Source organism: Cetorhinus maximus, chromosome 16 (genome assembly GCF_964194155.1).
Source record: "Cetorhinus maximus chromosome 16, sCetMax3.hap1.1, whole genome shotgun sequence".
Lineage (NCBI taxonomy): Eukaryota > Metazoa > Chordata > Chondrichthyes > Lamniformes > Cetorhinidae > Cetorhinus > Cetorhinus maximus.
Genome location: NC_135894.1, coordinates 80,470,058 through 80,481,948, shown reverse-complemented (window position 1 = coordinate 80,481,948; position 11,891 = coordinate 80,470,058). Strand labels below are relative to the sequence as shown.

Genomic DNA, 11,891 nt, shown 5'->3' with positions numbered 1-11,891 from the left:
GGATGAGGTAAAAAGCAAGAAAGAACAAAGGAAATCAGAAGAACTGAAATTGGGCTATACCTCGCAAGGTAGTTGTAAGTAAAGAAAAATTTCCTTCCTGATCGTCGAAGCAATCCCCTCAGAGCATGCCACCATTTGAAAGAGTTGAGCCTTTCGATTCAACCTCGGACGACTGGTGTCATTATGTTGAATGCCTCATGTTCTTCCAGGTGAACGACATTGTGGGGGAGGGGAAGAAGCGCGTGATCCTCTTATCCACCTGTGGGAGTAAGACATATGGATTAATTTGAAACAAAAATAAAAATACCTGGAAAAACTCAGCAGGTCTGGCAGCATCTGCGGAGAGGAACACAGTTAACGTTTCGAGCCCGTATGACTCTTCAACAGAACTAAGTAAAAATAGAGAAGAGGTGAAATATAAGCTGGTTTAAAGGATGGGGTGGGGGGTGGGGGGGGGGTGTTGAGTAGAGCTGGATAGAGGGCCAGTGATAGGTGGAGATAGCCAAAAGATGTCATAGACAAAAGGACAAAGAGGTGTTGAAGATGGTGATGTTATCTAAGGAATGTGCTAATTAAGGGTAGAAAGCAGGACAAGGAAGATACAGATAGCCCTATTGGGGGTGGGGTGGGGTGAAGGGAAGGGATCAAAATAGGCTAAAAGGTAGAGATAAAACAATGGATGGAAATACATTTAAAAATAATGGAAATGAGTGGGAAAAGAAAAATCTATATAAATTATTGGCTCTATCTTTTTTAGAAAGGGCGTTGGGATGGAGGAGAGAGTTCATGATCTAAAATTGTTGAACTCAATATTCAGTCCAGAAGGCTGTAAAGTGCCTGGTCGGAAGATGAGGTGCTGTTCCTCCAGTTTGCGCTGAGCTTCACTGGAACAATGCAGCAGGCCAAGGACGGACATGTGGGCATGAGGCGAAGGAACTGAGAATGGGATGGAGTCCTGACAGGAAGCGGGGTGTGAGGAGCTGTAGTCGAGGTAGCTTTGGGAGTCGGTAGGCTTGTAATGAATATTGGTGGACAGTCTATCACCAGAAATTGAGACAGAGAGGTCAAGGAAGGGAAGGGAAGTGAAGTGTCAGAGTTGGACCATGTGAAAATGATGGAGGGGTGGAAATTGGAAGCAAAGTTAATAAATTTTCCCAGGTCCAGATGAGAGCATGAAGCAGCACCGAAGCAATCATCGATGTACCGGAGAAAGAGTTGTGGGAGGGGGCCGGAGTAGGACTGGAACAAGGAATGTGCCACATACCCCAGAAAGAGACAGGCATAGCTGGAGCCCATGCGGGTACCCATAGCCACCCCTTTTATTTGGAGGAAGTGAGAGGAGTGAAAGGAGAAATTGTTCAGTGTGAGAACAAGTTCAGCCAGCCAGAGGAGAGTAGTAGTGGATGGGGATTGTTTGGGCCTCCGTTCGAGGAAGAAGCAGAGAGCCATCAGACCATCCCGGTGGGGGATGGAGGTGTAGAGGGATTAGACGCCCATGGTGAAGAGGAGGCGGTTGGGGCCAGGGAACTGGAAATTGTTGATATGATGTAGGGTGTCAGAGGAATCACGGATGTAGGTGGGAAGGGACTGGACAAGGGGAGAGAGAATGGAGTCAAGATAGTAAGAAATGAGTTCCGTGGGGCAGGAACAGGCTGACACGATCGGTCTGCCGGGACAGTCCTGTTTGTGGATTTTGGGTAGGAGGTAGAAGCGGGCCATCCGAGGTTGGGAGACTATGAGATTGGAAGCTGTGGAAGGAAGATTTCCAGAGGAGATGAGGTCAGTAACAGTCCTGGAAACAATGGCTTGATGTTCAGTGGTGGGGTCATGGTCCAGGGGGAGGTAGGAGGAAGTGTCTGCGAGTTGACGCCCAGCCTCTGCGAGGTAGAGGTCAGTGCGCCAGACAACAACAGCACCATCCTTGTCAGCAGGTTTGATGACAATGTCAGGGTTGGACCTGAGAGAACGGAGTGCAGCAAGTTCAGAGAGAGACAGGTTAGAGTGGTGAGAGGAGCAGAGAAATTGAGACGACTAATGTCACGCCGACAGTTCTATTTATTTTATTTTTATTTTCATTTTTATTTATTTTTTTTATTTTTTATTTTTATTTTTATTTTTGTTTTGGATTTCCAGCATCCACAGTTTTTTGCTTTTATCTTGGATTAATTTGAAATATGTTGGCACCCAGATTCGAAAAGTTTTTATGACTTAGTGAACCTCATAAAGAATCATTACCAGCCCAAGCCATCGGTAACAATGCAATGATTCAAATTTAACTCGAGGAATAGAGCCGTGGGGGAAACAATTTCTTGTTATGTGGCAAGTCTGAAACAATTAACTGAATATTGCGAGTTTGGTGCATCTATCAATGATATGTTTAGAGATCATTTGGCGTGTGGTATAAATGAAGATGCAATTCAGAAGAGATTACTGTTTGAAGCAAATCTGGATTTTCAGAAGGCATTGGAAATCGCTCCGGCAATGGAGGGCACAGTGAGGGACCCGAAAGCCATACAGGGAGTGCAGAATGGCACCGTCCTTCATGTTGGGTGGGGAGCCTCAGCCAAAAAGAGCGCGGAAGTGCAAAGCTTTACTCAGAAGTGGGAAGCAGCCACCGCCAGTAGACAAATTAAAAGAGATGACTTAGCAGCACAAAAACATGGCATAATGGTAACAGAGGTGGAAGCAGACAACCTTATAATGAATCACAGTTTAAGAAGATTTAATGTTTCTTTCTGTTATCAAAATGGGCACCTTATGAGACATTGTAAAGATAGAATCAGACAGACTTTCCGACAAAAGCAAAAACCCAATGATACTAACAGTATTGAAAAGCCTGAAGTAATAGATTCGGATATTTATTCATTATATAATTTAAAGATAGGAATAACAGAAGCTATCTATGTAACCATGAGAGTGAATGACAGGCCTATCAGAATGGTAGTGAATACTGGAGCAGCCACTACGTTGATAGGTGAGCATACTTTTAAATACCTGAATCATGGGAAAGGTAAACTAAATTTGGAAGAAACTGATGCCAAATTGAAAACCTACAATGGAGAAGACAAATGAGTCAAGGGCATATGTAAAGTCACAGTACACTACGGAGGTCAAACAGTGAAATTTCCCTTGATGGTGGTAGCAGGCAAGGGGCCTAGTCTTCTCAGATGAAACTGGTTGAAAGAGTTAAATTGTAATGGGCTGAAATCTTCCAACTGAGGACTAATGGGCTATCAGAGCTACTACAAAAATATGCCTCAGTTTTCAAGGACAAATTTGGAAAGATTGAGGGGCTACAAGCAAAAATTTATGTAGATCCAGAGGCATCACCAAGATTCATGAAGGCAAGACCAGTACCTTATGCAATGCAGGAAAAGGTAGATGTCTAACTGGACAGATTAGGAAAACTGGGAGTGATGCAACCAGTGCAGTTTTCAGAATGGGCAGCCCCAATTGTACCTGTTCTCAAACCTGATTGAAGCGTTCTAATTTGTGGGGATTACAAATTAATGGTCAATAAAGTGGCTAAATTGGACAGACACCCCATACCAAAAATTGAAGATTTGTATGCTAAACTGTCGCGTGGAACTTCTTTCACGAAGCTTGATATGAGACATGCTTATCAACCATTGGAATTAGAGAAGACCTCCTGGAAGTTTGTCACCATTAATACACCCATTTACCTTTTGGCGTATCTTCAGCTTGAGCCATATTCCAAAGAACCATGGAAAATTTACTACAGGGACTGCCCCACATTGTAGTTTATTTGGATGATGTTCTCAAGACTGGACTCACTGAAAAATGAACATTTGATGAACTTGGAAGAAGTTTTGAAATGTTTTTTGCAGGTTGGAGTGCAGTTGAAAAAAGAAAAGTGCACATTCCAAGCAAAAGAGGTAACTTACCTAGGCCACAAGGTAGATTCACAAGGCCTATATCCAGTTGAAGAAAAAGTGAAAGCCATTAGAGAAGCACCAGCGCCAAAGAATATATCTGAACTCGAATCATTCTTAGGGATGATCAATTACTATGGATGCTTCTTGCCTAATTTATCGACAGAACTGGCACCCCTGTATTATTTGCTTAAGAAAAACCAGCGATGCTCTTGGCAAACACCACAGAAAGAAGCTTTCACAAAAGTGAAACAGTTGTTACAATCATCTACACTTCTAGCACATTTTGACTCAAAAACAAATTGGTATTAATGTGTGACGCATCGCCCAATGAAGTGTGAGCAGTGCTTTCCCATCGAATGGATGATGGATCAGAACGACCTATAGGATATTTATCGAGAACACACAATACAGCAGAAAAAGGGTATTCTCAAACAGAAAAAGAAGGCCTGTCATTCATTTTTGACATTAAGAAATTTCACCAATATGTACATGGTCATCATTTTACTATCATATCGGACCACAAGCCATTATTGGGATTGTTCAGCAAAGACAAGGCTATATCCCTTATAGGCTCAGCAAGAGTACAAAGATGGGCATGATCTTGGCAGCGTATGAGTATACTTTCATTCATAGACCCGGAAGTCAAATTGCAAACGCAGATGCACTCAGTCATTTACCCCTGCAAGTAAAAGATGAGGATATTCCAATTCCTCAAGAATTTGTTTTTTTATTGAACTTCCTGGATTCATCACCAATATGTGCTAGACAGATTACAGTCCGGACAAATCGAGACCTAGTCTTATCCAAAGTGCGAGATCAAGTTCTTCATGGCTGGTCACAAGATCAAGAATCTGATTAAATGAAACCATATCTCCAGAGAAGATACAAAATAACCAGCCAGGAATAACTTATTGTGAGGAGCACGAGGGTTATTGTCCCTCCAAAAGGACGAAAGCCATTGTTATCTGAACTTAGTGCACATCCCGGAATTTCCATAATGAAGGCAATAGCACACAGCTGTCTATGGTGGCCTGGGATGGATGGAGAAATAGAAAACTTAGCGAGAGACTGCATGCAGTGTCAGCAGGCTACCTTTGTAGTCAGTAATCTTGAGTTAGAATCTGAAGAGTAAAGACAGAAATTTGAGTTATAAGCACACAAGTGTAGCTACTGAGTTCCTTTTGTAAATAAACAAAATGTGTTTCTTCTAAAAACAGTCTACTGATCTTCTCTGCCTTGGTACCAACTCAGTCACCCTGAAACAAGCGTGCAACCTGGATCCTTTAGCCCCAACAAACCAGGACACTGGATCCAACAGTGCCTTGGGCCTTAAAACATGTGATGTAAATTCCATGCCAAAATTTAGGATTATAAAACATCCAAGTATACATGCTAAATCTGCCCGGAGATCTAATCCTGCAGTTTTCTATATATGCATAAACAAACAAAACATACATACTATTAATCATTGAAAACAGGGCAATCAAGGCAATCAGTTTATCAAGAAATGTCTGCTAGGTGGCATCATAAATTATTAAAATAATATGTTTTAACATAATTGCCCTGACACTTTAGCCGAGAACAAGATGCACTTTGAAACAGCTGCAATTTAGTTGACATCATGTATATGGCTCAAAGGTTATGATATTCCTTTTGCATTTATCAATTAAAACTAACAAAATATGATAGAAATATACCAATAGAGACTTAGGAATGTATACAAATGCACAAACCAACTGAATCATAAGGTTAGATTGAAATTTCTCACTCAGTTAGACTTGTGGTCAAATTCTGCATGAAGGGAAAGCAAAGGATTTGCAATTATATAGCACCTTTCAGTTCCTCGAAATGTCCCAAAGCACTTTACAACCAAATACCTAATTTCAAGTTTAATCACTAATGTAATAGGGAAACTTGTCAATCAAATACACACATTTAAGTTTCTCCAAAGAGACACAAAACCAATGATGTCATGGTATTTTTGTTTTAGGAAGTGTAGAGAAATGCATATTTCACTGTATGGTAGCTCATTCATCCGCCTTATTTAAATAAAATCAGTCCAAAGTTTCCATCTTGATTTTGGAAGTGCTTACATGCCTGTGGAGACAAAAAGAAGAACCATGCGGAGGCATGTGGCATATAAGCCAGAGTGTAGTGTAAGGCTGTTCACTTAGTGTTTAATTGACTGCCACTTCTCTTCCAGGAATTCCTGCCTTGAAGAAGTACTGCTCTTCTCTCCAACAGGATTTCTGTTTATCTCTTTTGCCTTGTTCACCTTCATTGCTTTCCATTTACATCTCTGGCAACCTCTCCTTTGCCTCCACCTATCACTGGCCTTCTATCCAGCTTCACCTGCTCCACCCCCCTTAAACAGTATAAATTTCATCACATTTGTTATGACCGATGCAGTTGGTAAAGCGGAGTTATTTTAAAAATCCAAGAGGGGAACTTTAAACAACTATCATAACCAATAATTTTAAATGTTTTGTTTGAGATGCGACTCTAAACTCAGGAATCAGACCCCTAGTTCTCGAGGTTTTACATTAAACTAAATGAAACATTTTATTAATTTACACAGGTTAAAATATATGTACACATGGCTACAAATTGCTACCACCATAACTTTTAACAAATTCCCAAACTAATATCCATTAAGGCAACAGCAACCCATAGACTTAACCAAACACTAGGCAAACCATATTCACCTTACAAATTCAAAATGAGGTTCTTTTCACAGTGGAGCCAGTTGGAGGCTTGCAGCTGCCTTATATTGCCTCTGCTTGCACACCCGAAAACTACTGAAGTTATACCTACTACCATTGATTGAATTCAAATTCTCATTGTCTCATCAGTCTCTTTGAACTTTACCTTTTAACAATGAAACCCCATTCATTGTACCAATTTTATTAGTAATATAAATATATTGGGCAGAATTTTGCCCTTGATGGGCGGGTGGGCCCCACCGGCTCAGCGGCGAGTGGGCAGCCAATCTCTGCCGCCGCCGAAACAGGCCCCGCCGCCATTTTGAGTTGGTGGGCCAATTAAGGCCCGCCCAGCGGGCTGCCCGACAGGAAGCGCTATGCGCTTCCTGTAAGGGGGGCGAGGGATTCCCCAATGGTCAGAGTGCACTCTTTCGCACATACGCACTAAAGAGCGCACATCTCCCTGAGACTAAGTGCTGCCTCAGGGAGAGCGCTGACAGTTTTTATAAGTTGAAAAATAGAAAAATAAAAAAATTATTAACATGTCCCCCTCATGTGACAATGTCACAGGAGATGGGACATGTTAATAAATATCACATGAACTTTATTAAAGTGTTTAAAACAGACATGAAACCTCATCCCGCCAGTGGGTGAGGTTTCATGTATTATCAGAAGCCCACTGGGGCTCCTGGCCTGCCCGCCAACCTTAAGGTTGGACGGGCAGGGCCTTTAATTGGCTTAATTATCCTGTCAATGGCCTCAATTGGCCATTGACAGGTCAGCGGGCGGACAGCTGATCGCGCTGTCCGCCTGCCTTCCTGAATGTTTAAGTGGGGCGGGATGATGTCAGGGGTTCCTCCCAATGTCACCCCGCGTCATTTTCACATCGGCGAGCGGGCCCTGACCCCAGCTCGCCGACGGAAAAATTCTGCCCGTTGCTTGGTAGCTGTTAGAAAGGCGTCAAATTTTCACCCCACTTCTTGAATGCTCTATTCAAAAAATGTAAATACTCGATATCTCCCTTACATATCAAAACTAATAAAAATCAAAGCACCCAGACTAGCTGGCTTTAATCCAATTAAGATATATCCGCAGACTAAATCTCTATTTTAAAAGAAAAATATTTTCCAAAATATTATATATGCTAATAGCTTCATGATATATTTTACTTCTCTTTGGCTCTGAAGAAGAGTCATACGGACTCGAAACATTAACTCTGTTTTTTTCTCTCCACAGATGCTGTTAGACCTGCTGAGTTTTTCCAGCATTTTCTGTTTTTGTTTCAGATTTCCAGCATCTGCAGTATTTTGCTTTAATGCAGCATAAGGCTTCTCAATTGCAATCAGTTAAGGAGTTGAGTTCCATTTAAGGGTAGTGACAGTTTACACGGAGTCTGAGAGAATATGTGGTACAAAGACACAAAAGCGTGGCAAAGGAATTCTAGTGTTCCATAGGATTATACCTCTGCCTCACCCCCTTTGAAGTGCTAGTGTTCTATATTAATCTCCCAACCCTTTTTCATGCAACCGTGCCAAAAAGTATCTGTATGCTGTGTTGATGTAAATGTCTTTTTTCAAAAATACATTTGATTCTGAACAAGGTTCAAATGAATTCTGATGAAAGGTCAGTGACCTAAAACGTTAGCTGTTTTACTCTCCTGTACTCTCCTTTGTGAAATAGAACAGCAGATATGTAGGCAAATTTCAGAGAAGCGTAAAATTAATAGGGTAGTAATAGTGGGGGATTTCAACTTCCCCAACATTAACTGCGTTAGTTATAGTGTAATAGGTTTAGAGGGAGCAGAATTCTTAAAATGCATCCAGGAGAACGTTTCAAGCCAGTACATAGAAAGTCCTACAAGAGAGCGGGCGGTCCTGGACTTAATTTTAGGGAATGAAGCCGGGCAAGTGGTAGAGGTATCAGTGGGGGAGCATTTTGCAGATAGTGATCATAACTCTGTTAGATTCAAGGTTGATATGGAAAAGGACAAAGATGGGCCAAAAATCAGAGTTCTAAATTGGGGGAAGGCTGATTTTAAAAAGATCAGATCTGATTTGGCCAAAGTGAACTGGGAGCAGCTACTTTTAGGTAAATCTGCATCAGAGCAGTGGGACTCATTCATGAAGGAAATAGGGAGAGTACAGGGCCAACATATTCCAGTAAAAACAAAGGGTGCGACCAACAAATCCGGGGAACCTGGATGTCGAGGGATATACAGGATTGGATAAAGAGAAAAAGGGAGGCTTATGGCAGATACCAAGGGCTCAAAACAGCAGAAGCCCTAGAGGAGTATAGAATGTTTAGGGGGGAACTTAAAAAGGAAATTAGGAGAGCAAAAAGGGAGCATGAAAAACATTGGCGGGTAAAATAAAGGAAAATCCAAAGTTATTTTACGAGTACATTAAGAGTAAGAGAATAACTAGGGAAAGAGTAGGGCCCATTAAGGACCGTAGTGGTAATTTGTGTGTGGAGCCGGAAGACGTAGGTAGGGTTCTAAATGAATACTTTGTGTCGGTATTCACAAGTGAGAGGGTTGACGTGGGTATGGAAATCAGGCAGAAGGACTGTGATATAATTGAAGAAATTAGCATAGAAAGGGAGGAAGTTCTAAGTGGTCTGGCAGGCTTAAAAGTAGATAAATCTCCAGGCCCGGATGAAATGTTCCATGCTGCTGAGTGAGGCAAGGGAGGAGATAGCAGGGGCGCTGGCAATAATTTTCAATACCTCTCTGGCCACAGGGGAGCTGCCAGAGGACTGGAGGGCAGCCAATGTTACTGTTATTCAAGAAGAGAGGAAGGGATAAACCAGGAAACTACAGGCCAGTCAGTCTAACCTCAGTGGTCGGGAAACTATTGGATGCAATTTTGAGGGACAGAATTAATCTACACTTGGAGTGGCAGGGATTAATGAAGGACAGTCAGCATGGTTTTGTTAAGGGGAGGTCATGTCTGACCAATTTGATTGAATTTTTCAAAGAGGTGACCAGGTGTGTAGATGAGGGCAATACATTTGACATAGTCTACTTGGACGTCTGCAAGGCTTATAAGGTCCCGCATGGGAGACTGATAATGAAGGTAAGAGCCGATGGGATCCAAGGCAATTTGGCAAATTGGATCCAGACTTGGCTGAGTGGCAGGAAGCAGAGGGTGATGGTTGAGGGGTGTTTTTGTGACTGGATGCCTGTGTCCAGTGGGGTTCCACAGGCATCGATGTTGGGTCCCTTGTTGTTTGTGGTATATATAAATGATTTAGACTTGAATGTAGGAGGGTTGATCAGTGAGTTTGCGGATGACACGGAAATTGGTGGGGTGGTAAATAGTGAGGAGAATAGCCTTAGATTACAGAAGGATATAGATGGGCTGGTCAGATGGGCTGATCAGTGGCAAATGGAATTTAATCCAGATAAGTGTGAGATGATGCACTTGGGCAGGACAAACAAGATGAATACACGATGAATGGTAGGACCCTGGGAAGTACCGAGGGTCAGTGGGACCTTGGTGTGCATGTCTACTGGTCCCTTTAGGTAGTGGGATAGGTAGGTATGGTGGTTAAGAAGGCATATGGGATACTTTCCTTTATTAGCCGAGGCATCGAATATAAGAGCAGGGAGGTTATGCTGGAACTGTATAAAACGCTGGTTAGGCCACAGCTAGAGCATTGCATGCGGTTCTGGAATCCGCATTATAGGAAGGATGTGATTGCACTAGAGAGTGCAGAGGAGATTTATCAGGATGTTGCCTGAGCTGGAGAGTTTTAGTTATGAGAGATTGGATAGACTGGGGTTATTTCCCTGGAGCAGAGGAGATTGAGGGGGAACATGGTTGAGGTGTATAAAATTATTAGGGGCATAGATAGTGTAGACAGGAAGGACCTTTTCCCCTTAGTAGAGGGACCAATAACCAGGGGGCATAGATTTAAGGGGCAGGAGGTTTAGAGGGGATGTGAGGAAGAATTTTTTCACTCAGAGGGTGGTGGGAATCTGGAACTCACTGTCTGAAAGGGTGGTAGAGGCAAAAACCCTCATAACATTTAAGAAGTATTTGGCTGTGCACTTGCGATGCCATGGGCCTAGTGTTAGAATAGTTAGGTACTTGTTTGACTGGCGCAGACTCAATGGGCCGAAGGGTCTTTTATTGTGCTGTCGATCTCTATGACTCTCCAGCACAGCTGCTGCCTGCACTATTCCCAACAGTTTGTGTTGTTATTTCAGATTTCCAGCATCAACAAGTATTCTGCTTTTGTAAAAACTGTGTCCTTTAAGTTCTGTGCATGAGTGGAAAAAATAAACATGAAAATCCCCACTGCTGCCACTTTCAACTTTTCACATGTATTGGAGAGAAGCAGCACCCTCGGAGTGGTGTTAGCTTGACTCCCTTCTCCCCAGTGACAGTCCAGCCAAGAGGCTGGCAAAATGTTTGCAACCAGCCGCCTGATTGTTACCACCTGCACTGGAGGTGACGTCACAGAGAGGGGGGCAGGGCCCCGGGGTGATTGACAAGTGGGTCTGTTTCCAAGGAAGTGGCGTCAGGAGCGGCGGCAGTGAGTGACTCACGGAGGAGGAGGAGGAGGAAGAGAATCAGCCACTGTCGGTAGCGGTGCGGGAAATGCGGAGCTACCATTTGCAATATTAAAGCCTCAGGTTTGTTATCTCAGAGCAGGCCATTTAAATACAGGGAAGAGGGGATGGAGCCCTCCTCTGGGGATCAAACTCCTCACCACTGGAAATTATTTGCTCTGTTGCTGGTCGGGCTGGTGGCTCTTCCTCTCTCTCTCCCCGCCCCTCTCTTCATCTCTCTCGTTCTCCCTTCCTTTCTCTCTCCCTCCCCCCTCTCTCTTCCCTCTCTCCCCCCTCCTCTCTCTCCCCCCCTCCTCTCTCTCTCCCCCCCCTCTCTCTCTCTCCCCCCTCCTCTCTCTTCCCCCCCTCCTCTCTCTCTCCCCCCTCCTCTCTCTCTCCCCCTCCTCTCTCTCTCCCCCCCTCCTCTCTCTCTCCCCCCCTCTCTTCTCCTCCCCCCTTTCTCTCCCCCCTCCTCTCTCTCTCCCCCTCCTCTCTCTCTCCCCCCCTCCTCTCTCTCTCCCCCCCTCCTCTCTCTCTCCCCCCTCTCTCCCTCCCCCCTCCTCTCTCTTCCCCCCCTCCTCTCTCTCCTCCCCCCTCTCTCTCCTCCCCCCTTCTCTCCCCCCCTCCTCTCTCTCTCCCCCCCTCCTCTCTCTCCCCCCTCCTCTCTCTCCCCCCCTCCTCTCTCTCCCCCCCTCCTCTCTCTCCCCCCTCCTCTCTCTCTCCCCCCCTCCTCTCTCC

At 43.9% G+C, this 11,891-nt stretch overlaps 1 protein-coding gene across 5 annotated transcripts in view; it reads left to right on the top strand.

Annotated features, from left to right (window-relative positions):
* Positions 1–11,123: 11,123 nt before the first annotated feature.
* The window catches only part of synj1 (synaptojanin 1), a 112,865-nt gene continuing 112,097 nt past the window's right edge, over positions 11,124–11,891 (top strand). For all 5 annotated transcript variants that reach the window (XM_078560173.1, XM_078560174.1, XM_078560171.1 and 2 more), the window contains exon 1: positions 11,124–11,237. The gene's annotated coding sequence lies outside the window, so the exon portion shown is untranslated. The remainder of the gene's footprint in view (positions 11,238–11,891) is intronic.